We start from the raw sequence: 10,810 nt of genomic DNA, 5'->3' as shown, positions 1-10,810 counted from the left end.
TTATAAAAATACAATATTTATTTATTGAATATTAATTTTAAAATCCACAACCCTGAGTTTCAACATATAGGCAAAGTTACAAAAAAGCCCCCTAAAATGAGCAAAAGACAAATAAAAAGCTGCCTGACACTTGAAAACTCTTTCAGCAAGAGATTTAGAAGAAAATTTAGAAAAGAAAACAATAGAAAAAAATCAATAACTTAGACCAAAAACTCACTAAAGAAAATAGCCTTCTAAAAAAGTAAGTACAAAATCTCAAGCAAGAAAATGGCTCCCTAAAAATTAGATTTGGCCAAATGGAAGTGAATGATTCCACAAGATATGAGGAAACAACAATCAATACCAGATTATTTAAATCCTTCCTACTTTAGTAAACAGTTTGAAGTCTGGAAGTAAAGAATCTCTTTGGTAATTTGATTGACAAACATTATGGCTTTAAATTAGCTTAGTAGTTTTGCCATTTTTTATTATATTGGCACTGCTCTGCCATGAGTAAAGAATATTCTTCCAGCTACTTTATTCTTTATTTCTTTAAGGAGTATTTTGTAATTAGATCTATAAAAGTCTATTATGTGTTTTGGTAGCTTCATCCCTACTATTTTTCCAAATCCATAGGAATACCAGAATCTGTGAGATTAAGTGTAGAAATTGTGAAAAGTCTCAAAATAATCAAAACTTTTCTAGGGAAGACATAAACAGTCTTCCAAGCTGAGTTCACAGCTTTACAGACATGGCAATCTTGCTGTTCTTATCTCAGCTGAGAACTAAACAGTTTAATAATGTTAATTCGCCAAAGAGTTATTTTATTTAAATGACTGCACTTTCACTGGTTGTTGTCAGGAGTTAGAATACTCCCAGTTCACACAAGTTACTTCCAAATTTCTCTCCTCCGAGTCAAATGAATAAACATTTAAGTACTACTACACTATTGTGCCCCATCCCTGCTCCAGGAAAAAAACCAAAAACAAACAAACAAAAAACTGCTTTTAGAGAGCTAGAACTCAGTTATCAGAAGAGCTTGTAGACATCTTATGATACTGCGCCTGTGCAAGAATATGACTAGGACGCTATTTCCCAGAATCTATCAAGACCTCTCTGGTACCCCGCCCCCACCCCTGTAGGGTTCAGTGTGCGCAGGTGCAGTTCCAGTCTTGCTAGCCTCACTACGCAGGCTGGGAGACTATGCGCAGTGCGCCGGCGCAAGAGAGTGGGGGCGGGTCTTCCAGCCTTTGGATCAGACTTCAGCCTCACTGCTCTGCCAGCCACCCGAGGCCCTCGGGTCCCGGAGGACTAAGAAGCGGCGTCACGCACCGGGGAGGGGCCAGAGCTGCCCGAGGGGCGGAGGCGTCGGGTTGACCCCTGCCCCCATGCTGTGTGATCCCGCGTCAGCCATCAACCTCTCTGGGCCTCAGCTGCCTCCTCTGTACGATGAGAAGGGCCGCCCGATGGCCTCCGCAGCCCCTTCCAGGCCCGCCTCGATGACCCCTAGATGGCAGGAGCCGGGCCCGGGGCGGGTCTGGAGCTGGAGTTGCAGCTGGTGCAGAGTCAGTGTGTCTAGAGGGACCCTCCTCCGCCTCGGGGACAAGGTGGGCCTGGGCTGAGAGGGAAGGGAGTGGGGGAGTAGTGTCGGGCTGGGATCCAGCCCTGCGGGCAGCACCATAACCCACATCTCTTCCCCCAGGTCTGGCTGGTCGGAACTCCGGCCTCGCCTCAGCGGGGAGAGCCTCGGGCCCGGAGGGCGTGAACTGCTGCGGTCACTTTCCCCTGGGGCCCCCCCTATGTGAGTGACGTAATGTCCTTTCCCCCAATCCCTTTCTCCCTGCTGGCCCCGCTCCCAGGGCTGGGCCGCCTCCCTCCTAGGGGGCGGGGCAGACCCTCCCCTCTGGCCCCTGAAAGGCTCTTTTTTGCTCCTTCTAGTTACTGCTGTGGCTATTTATTATTATTATTATTACTACTCCTCCCGAGCCCTGTTTTCCAGTATTTTTCGGCATACCACGTGGCACAGTGCACAGAGAGCGGGGCCTGAAGTCAGGAAGACCCAACTCAAATCTGGTTTCTGACACCGTGAGCCTTGGGGAGTCACTTACCTCTGTTTGCCTCAGTCTCCTTATTTATAAAATAGATGTATAAATAGGTAAATCCAAAGATTTACAAATGTTATTTATAAGAGATAAATTTAAATTAGATCTAGAAAATATCTGTATATATAAAATAGATCTGTAAAACAGCACCTACCTCCCAAGGCTCTTGTGAGGACCAGCTGAGAAAATAGTTGTAAAGTGCCTAACCCAGTGCCTGGCATATTAGTAGGCACTATACTAGCAATGTTAGCTATTATTATCCTTCTTCGAGGCTATCTGCCTTTGTACTGAAGTTACTGTTAAAGAATACATAAATATGTTTATATATAATACATATATATATTCACACACTCTTAGAGGGTATTTATGTACTGTTAAAGGATATGTGATTTAATATAAAATTACTCACCGAGCTCCTCATTGAATTTCTCTGCCTCAATTGTACAGAAACAGCTGCTGGCCCAGAAGTTAATGTTACCTTTTTGTTCCATAAATATGTGTGCATATATGTGCTTGTAAAAATAATTGGTCTTGAATTTGCTGTGTTATTTGAAAAGAAATGTAGTAGCTTTTTTCTAGCAACATTTATTGAGCAGTAATCATTTCAATTTCTCTTTATATAATTTCTCTTTAAATAATTTATGAATATATTTTTATTTTATTTTAAATTTATTTTTAAATAATTTATAAACATAAGTGTAAACATTAACCAAATGTGTCAGTTTCATCAAGTTTATATTATAATCTAATTTTTAAAAAATTCCTGATGAACATCATTGCAGGCCTTGAAATGGTTCATCAAGTTTATATGATTTTTTAATCCCTTATGAGCATGTGTAACAATCAAAATGTTTCATATTTTTAATTCTTCATGAACATAACTGTAACTAACAAAAACACATAAATACAAATTTAATTATTTGCTTTGGAATACAAGAATCTCTATGTGTAAAAGTGTTAAAACAAATAATTTTTTTTTTTATATTTCCTCCATTCAGTCTTAAAGATGTATGCAGAAACTTTGGCATTTGTTAATTGTGTTCATGGTCAACTCAATTTTTCTGACTTTGTATTCTTTGCTTTATATGTTTCAGAGAGGTCTTTTTGAGTTTCTTTCTATTTCTAATCCTTCCAATTTTAACTATATTCCATAACATTGTTATCAGTTATTCTGCCATTCTCTAATTGTTGAACATTTCCCATGTCTTCTTCCCCACCCCCTGCCCCAAAAACAAATAATTGAAGATTTTTTTTCCTACCCTGTAATATCTGGATATATTCCCAATAATAGGGCTACTGGAATAAGAGTATGATTATTTTTGTAAGTCTTGCAGTAAGCTACCAGATCTTTTAAAAAGATTCATACCTGTTTAAAATTCATCTTATAGTCTTTGTACTTGTTTTCCCATATCTCTGATACCATTAAGTTATCATTTTAAGCTATTTTTGCCATTTTGATCATTATTAAGTGGTATTTCTCTTTGTGTTAGTGAGCTTGAGTATTTTTGCTGAGGTGATAATTTACACTGTTTTCCCTCTTTTGAGAATTCCATTGGCATCTGTTGTCCATTTATCTGTTAGGAGTGGGGTTTTGCTTTCAATATTTTTATACTTTTAAATTTTAGTTCCCCAGAAGAGATTTGAGAATATACCTCTCCCTACTTCTTTGCAGAACTGGATGGGATAAGAACCCCAGGTATGAAATATATTGACTATATTGTCAGATTTTATGATGCAGTGATTGATTATGCTTATTTTTTTCCTCTTCCTCTTTTTCTTTTTTAGAAAAATTCTTTATTATAAGGGATGACTCTCTGGGACAGAAAGGTACAGTGATATGAGGAAAATTTAAGTGATATAAAAGCAAAAGATAAAATTAATTTTTAAAAGTATATGTTGGATAGGATTTATCACTTGTTTATGTGGGTATATTTGGGGTTTTGGTTTTAAAAGATGGAAAAAGGTATTGAGTGATAATACATGTATAACCCAGTAGAATTGCTTGTCATCTCCAGAAGAGAGGAAGGAAGAGGGGAGGGAGAGAATATGAGTCATGTAACTATGGAAAAATACTTTTAAAAAATAAGTTTTTTTTTAAAGTATATGTTGGGGGAGCAGCTAGTATTCAGTGGATAGAGAATCAAGCCTAGAGACAGGAGGTCCTAGAGTCAAATGTGACTTCTGACATTTCCCAGCTGTGTGACCCTCAACATTTTGCTTAATCCCAATCACCCAGCCCTTATCACTCTTCAGCCTTGGAACCAGTATTCAGTATTGATTCTAAGGCAGAAGGTAATGGTTAAAAAAAAAAAAGAAAGAAAAGAAAAATTACGTGTGCAAACCCAAGCACTAGTATCATGCACAATGCAGAAACACTCAAAGCTTTTCTAATATAAACAGGGGTAAAGCAAGGATGTTTGTTCTCCTTACTATTATTATTGTTGTTTTTTTTTAAAATTGTATGTATTGGTTCTAAGGCAGAATAACAGTAAAGGCTAGGCAATGGGGGTTAAGTGATTTGCCCAGAGTCACACAGCTAGGAAGTGTTTGAGGTCAGATTTGAACCCAGGATCTCCCATCTCTAGGCCTGGCTTTTGATCAACTGTGCCACCTAGCTGCCCCTTATCTTTTTACTTACTATTATTTGATAAAGATTTAGAAAAGCTAGATTTGACCTTTAGGCAAGACATAAATAAAAAGTTTACAAATTGGCATAGGAGATGAAATGATCTTTATTTACAAATGGCTTAATACTTTACTTAGGAATCTCAGGGACAGCTAGGTGATTCAGTGGATAGAGAACCTGAAATTATGTGTGGGAAAAAAGGGACTAAAGTGTTCATTCCCTTTTCTGCTGAGCATATATCAGTGGAAGTCAAAGAGAAGAAAAGCCATATGCAAAAAATAAGAATAACAGTTCTTTTAGGGATAGCAAAAAACTGGAAACAAGGTTGGTACCTATCCGTTGGGCAAATGGAACAAATTCTGCTTTATTATTATAATGGAGTGTTATTGTATAAAAGGAATGACATATATGAATTCAGAGAATCATAGAAAGATCTATATGAATCCCTGCAGAAGGAAATAATACCAAGAGAACAATATACAGGCTGATCATGACAATGTATGCAGAAAGAATGCTAAAAGAGAGCTGAATTCTAAGTAGTTGTAAAAACAAACCTTGGTCTCAGAAAAGATCACAGAGCTTCAGAGAGGAAGTTGACCATGGATGTAGAAATTGGCAGATATTGCTAGACATATTAACTATGTTGGTCATTTGTTTCTTAACTTCCATTTGTTTTAAGAAAAGGGTTTAATTCTCATGTTGAACGGAGCAGAGCAAAAGAATATCCAAAATGACATATAAAAAAAAGGATAAATAAAACTCAATTGAAATAATTCTTAGATATTCTACTATTACTGTATATTTGTCATATTTCCTGCTCATTTTTAATTTCCATTTTATTTTTCACTGTAGAGATTTTTTGTTTTTAAGCAACCTAGCACATCTACTTATAGTTACAACTACTTGTTTAATAATTACATCTTCTTTGTATGTTTTAGGGAAACATTCCATCATTGTCTGTATTTTTTATAACTTTTTCTGTCTACAAGTCATCCTTTATTTAATGATATATATTATGAGGTTTGGATTTACACTTTATTTTATTTATTCATTTATTTATTTTTAAACCCTCACCTTCCGTCTTAGAGTCAATACTGTGTATTGGCTCCAAGACAGAAGAGTGGTAAGGGTAGGCACTAGGGGTCAAGTGACTTGCCCATGGTCACACAGCTAGGAAGTATCTGAGGCCAGATTTGAACCTAGGACCTCCCTTCTCCAGGCCTGGCTCTCAATCCACTGAGCTACCCAGCTGCCCCTGGATTTATACTTTAAATAAAGAATCCTTTATCCACTTTTTTATTTTCAATAGGTATTCTGGGAACTCATCTTTTATATGTGGTTAGTTTAATGCCATATTTATTTATCTGTTTTTGATTTTTGCCCAGTACCAATTACTTTTTTTTTTAAACCCTTGTACTTCGGTGTATTGTCTCATAGGTGGAAGATTGGTAAGGGTGGGCAATAGGGGTCAAGTGACTTGCCCAGGGTCACACAGCTGGGAAGTGGCTGAGGCCGGGTTTGAACCTAGGACCTCCTGTCTCTAGGCCTGACTCTCACTCCACTGAGCTACCCAGCTGCCCCTACCAATTACTTTTGATTAAAATTTCTTTGTAATTATTTTAAAAGTCTGGAAGTACAAGTCCCCCATAATCTGCTTAATTTTTTTTGTTTGATTGTTTTGGTATTCTATGCACAATGCCTGATACATAATAAGTGCTTACTAGAAGCTTGTTGTTGGATTTTGAGTATATAGGAACACAACTTTTTTTTGTGGGTTTATCTAGTTTCCTCCTACTTTTAATTTAATTGCTATGTATGTATAGGGTTCCAGAACTACATTTGAAAAATATTCTCTGAATGCCTTAGCATCCAAGTTCATAAAAGAAAAATTAAATATAAGAAGACAGAGAGAGGAAACTTTAATATCCCTCTCTCAATTTTGGATAATTCCTACAGAAAAATAAACTAAAAGGAAAATACAGAATTGAACAAACTGCCAGAAAAACTTAAGACTTAAAACATCTTCTAAATGATCCTGCTAAAGAATATGCATATTTTAAATTTATAATTATTATTAGATTGTGAAAGTAGGTTGGAGAGAGAAACGCAGAATCACATGGCTGGTCACCTAGCTAATCTGAGTTTGCCACTCACCTCAAGTCTTCTTATACTGGCTAAGAGCCCTCTAGCTTCCTTGATCCCTAACTTATAGCACTTCTCCTAGGTCTCCCTGGTTGGACATACTTGTCCTCAAGTCAAGGTCATAGGCTAGGCTTCCCAACTCTAGGAATCATGTGGGACCAGAGGTAAACATCTCCTGGGACATGATGGAGCGAGAGGCCTCTCCTTTTACGTTCCCAATCCAGTTAATGGGTTGGAGTGAGACCAAAATGATTTCCAAAACTTTCCTTTTAGAAAGGAAAGAAAGGGTACAATTTTTATTAAATTCACACACACAGTACCACATGAGCTTTTATAAAAATTGACCCAAGTATTAGGGCACAAAAATTTTGCAAAAATAAACATAAAAAGCCAGAAATAATAAGCACATTCTTTATAGACCAGAACATAATAAAAACAGTAATCAGTTCAGGAAACACAAACAAAAGTCAAAGACTTAAATGGAGATTTATCTATGAAATCCTTAATAATGAGTAGGTCAGAAAGAGCATCTGACATTTCTCTGTTGCGAAAATACTAGTTGATTTTAGATACATTTTTTTTACCTTATGAAGGAAAAGTCTATTCCTATGATTTAAATAAAAAATAATTGCATATTACATATTGTCAAAAGCTCTGAATCTATTGATATTATGTGATTTTGTCATTTTGTTATAGTAGCTTATGTTCACAGTTTAAAAATATTGAACCAACCCTACATTTCATATATATATGTAATATAGGATTTTTAAATTTTGTTTGTTACATTAAATTTTCTAAGTGTCTCCTCACCTTCCCACTCCATACTAGAGAAGAAATTGTTTAACAAAAACGTTTGTGTGTATGTGTTTTGTGTATATATATGTGTATATAAAACCATGTCATTCGTGTTTCTGCTTATCAGTTTTCTCTCTGGAGGTGAACATTCACAGTTATTCTTCAAAGAATATTTCTGTTGCTATATATAATGTTCTCTTGAGTCTGCTCATTTCATTCTTCATAATTTCATGTAGGTCTTTCTGTGTGTGTGTGTTTTAATTAACTAGACCACTTCTGGGCTAGAAGCAGGAGCAGCTGACATTGTGGTTTAGGATTTGGATTTTTATTGGCCTCTACTGCTGTGTATCTACTAGATTACTGGTCTCAAGCATCAGTCAAGGACCTGCATTAGCTTTTGGCTCTTAACTCTCTTGACACTAGCAATTTCTGTTCTATTACCACTTTTGGGCCTACATTGTTTGCTTCTGTAGCACACTCTACCCTTCTACCATCTTCTGCCTCAAGCCTTTTGGTTGGGACCCCATCTACTTCAGTTGAAGTTTTGGAGTGCCAGGATTAGGATTAAAGCTTCCTAGATCAATAGTACAGCTATTTCTACTATCATTATTCTGACTTCAGCTTCCACCTTGAATTTTGCTTTGAATTTGAAGCCCCCGACAACACTGGGCATTGGCATCATTCCTTTCACCAGTGCTACTTTGTCCTTAGCTATCACAACTGCAAGGCCCACAGTGGATCAGATTACCCCAGCCCATAACTGAATAATCCCTGGGATGATTTATACTTAGCTGGGAAGTTTGATCAATAGAGTCTGGTATTGGAAGAACAGGAGAAATACTTCTTTCACCAAGCTATCCAGGTGAATGTATGGGACCATCAATTAAAATGTATGACATACATTAATTAAAAACAGTGAGAGGATTACTTCTTTACACAGTGAAGTAGAGAAAGTATGGACCAGAAGAGGTTGGACCAAGAACTAGGCTTCATCCTGTCCCAGTAAAAGGAGCTAGAGGATCTGCTGGCCCCTCTGGAGAAGCAGAGTGGGACCATTGACACTCAGTTGAAGTGCATGTCCCAGGACCTCAAAGATGTCATCAAGAACCTGAATGTATCTGGAGGGCTCCCCAACATCAATGACCCACTCCTCTAGGTCTGTAAGATTTTGAATGCACATATGGACTCATTCCAGGGGAGTTCATATGTGCATTCAAAATCAGAATTCAGTCTCCCTGCAGCAGAAGGTAGAAGAGATATCAGTTTGTGAGAGTCATCACAAGGAACAGGAATGCAGCTGCTGGATAGTCTTTTGACTAAATAGCCTGAGATGTCTTGGATAGTACAATGGTGTTCCTTACCTATCTATTATATAAAAGGTTTTAGGCTACAAGTTGAGCAAAACATACCATTATTACTTGTTTCAATTTTCATTACGATAAAGTTTGATGATATTCTTTTCCCATTCTAAAGCTCAAGTAAAATGTCCCTGGTATCTATTGCACTTAATTCTTGTTACACTAAAGTTTGTAGGTATATTTTTCCCATTCTGGAAATATTGAATAAAATGTACAATTACTATTTATTGCACTTATTTTCAAAGTTTAATATTCTTTTCTAATTCTAGAAATGTTGAGTAAAACACATATAGTAACCATCTACTGCAATTAATTTTTGTTACAGTAAAGTTTGTGAGCATTTTTCCCATTGTAAATCTTCAAGAAGAAAGAAGAGAAAATTCTACTGTAATCTTGCATGTTATGTCAAAATTTTGTGAATCTCTTTATCCCCATTAAGTTTGCCACAGTACTTTGTGAAGTCTTCAGAAAAATAAATTAAATTAACCAGCTCACCATTTCTTACAGTACAATAGTATTCCATCACAATCACATGCTATAACTTGTTCAGACATTCCCATCTTGGTTCTTTTACACAGGCCTATCATCTATGTGTGTGGATTCCTGCTCATAAGGCACAGCTAGGTCATATGGTAGATAGAGCACTGGACATGGAGTCAAGAAGACCTGAGCTCAAATCAGGCCTCAGATGCCTAATGACTATGACCCCAGGCAAGTCACTTAACATCTTTCTGCCTCAGATTCCTTATCCTTAAACGAAGATTATAAATAGCGCCCATCTCTGAGGCTTATTGTTGGGATCAAATGAGAAAATACTTGTGGTGCTCTTTGCAACTCTTACAGCACTCTCTAATTGCTAATGATGATCCTCAATCCCTCCAGCTACTAATGCTTCCCTCCAGAGTTGGATTATGTAAGATAGGTCATGTCTTATTTGATGAACTAGAAGTTATAAAAGGATAACATATAAGCCTGGGTGTGTAGGTTGGGACAAGTTATGATAGATTCTAAATGTCAAACAGAAGCTTAAGTTTGATTCCAGAGTCAGGGTGTCATTGGAGTCTGAGTAGGGGAGTGACAGATATGTGCTTTAGGAAAACCACTGGTGATTATGTAGGGCAGATGTGTTAAACTCAGCCCATTGCTGCAAGCAGATACTCATTTCTGGTTTTCCAAGTCAATGTGCACCCACAGGGATCTATTTCTGATGTAGAAGATGAAGTGGAGTCAAAAGAGATGAGGCAGGGAGGCTGTTTAAAAGGCTGTTAGAATAGAGCTGGCTAGAGAAGATAGAGTCTGAATCAGGGTAGTGGATGGTGAGTAGAAATGATGTAAGAGAGGTGATAGAATGACAAGATTTGGCAATATTTTGGATGTGTGGGGTTGAGAAAGTTCAGGATGACAAGTTGCAAACCAGAGTGACTTAAAGAATGGTGGCAGAAACAGGAAAGTTTGGGAAAAGAGTGAATCTGGAGGGAATGAGTTCTGCTTTGAACATGTTGAGTTGGAGATGCCTATGGGACATCCAGTCTGAAAAGACCAATAGGTAGTTGGTGTAGCAGGAGTGGAACTAATGAGAGACTTGAGCTAGATCTCAAGATTGAAGAGTGATTTACCCATTTGAGATGATGAGGTCACTAAGAAAAAGAGGGAGCAAGAAGTTGAAAGCCCAAGACAGCCTGAAATAGTATTGAAATGAAAGAAACAACAACTTTGGAAAGAGTAGTGTCATCTTAGACATTGTTCATGGAGAGGATTTTTATTTTAGTCCATCTGTGGTCCTCTTCTGAATAACTGCCCCAAATGGG

General features: G+C 37.4%; 1 long non-coding RNA gene across 2 annotated transcripts; it reads left to right on the top strand.

The window, feature by feature from the left end:
• The first annotated feature begins 1,258 nt into the window (after positions 1-1,258).
• LOC123234536 lies at positions 1,259-3,996 on the top strand. 2 transcript variants are annotated; one of them, XR_006505344.1, is made up of 4 exons: positions 1,259-1,586; positions 1,682-1,780; positions 3,707-3,777; positions 3,867-3,996. It is a non-coding gene; the product is annotated as an uncharacterized LOC123234536 (long non-coding RNA). The 2 variants fall into 2 exon arrangements; XR_006505343.1 differs by having other exon boundaries at positions 3,707-3,996.
• The last annotated feature ends 6,814 nt before the right edge of the window (positions 3,997-10,810 follow it).

This window comes from Gracilinanus agilis, chromosome 2 (assembly GCF_016433145.1).
Source record: "Gracilinanus agilis isolate LMUSP501 chromosome 2, AgileGrace, whole genome shotgun sequence".
In the NCBI taxonomy this organism is placed as follows: Eukaryota; Metazoa; Chordata; class Mammalia; order Didelphimorphia; family Didelphidae; genus Gracilinanus; species Gracilinanus agilis.
Note: the sequence above shows the minus strand (reverse complement) of the source record. Positions and strands in the feature narration are given on the sequence as shown.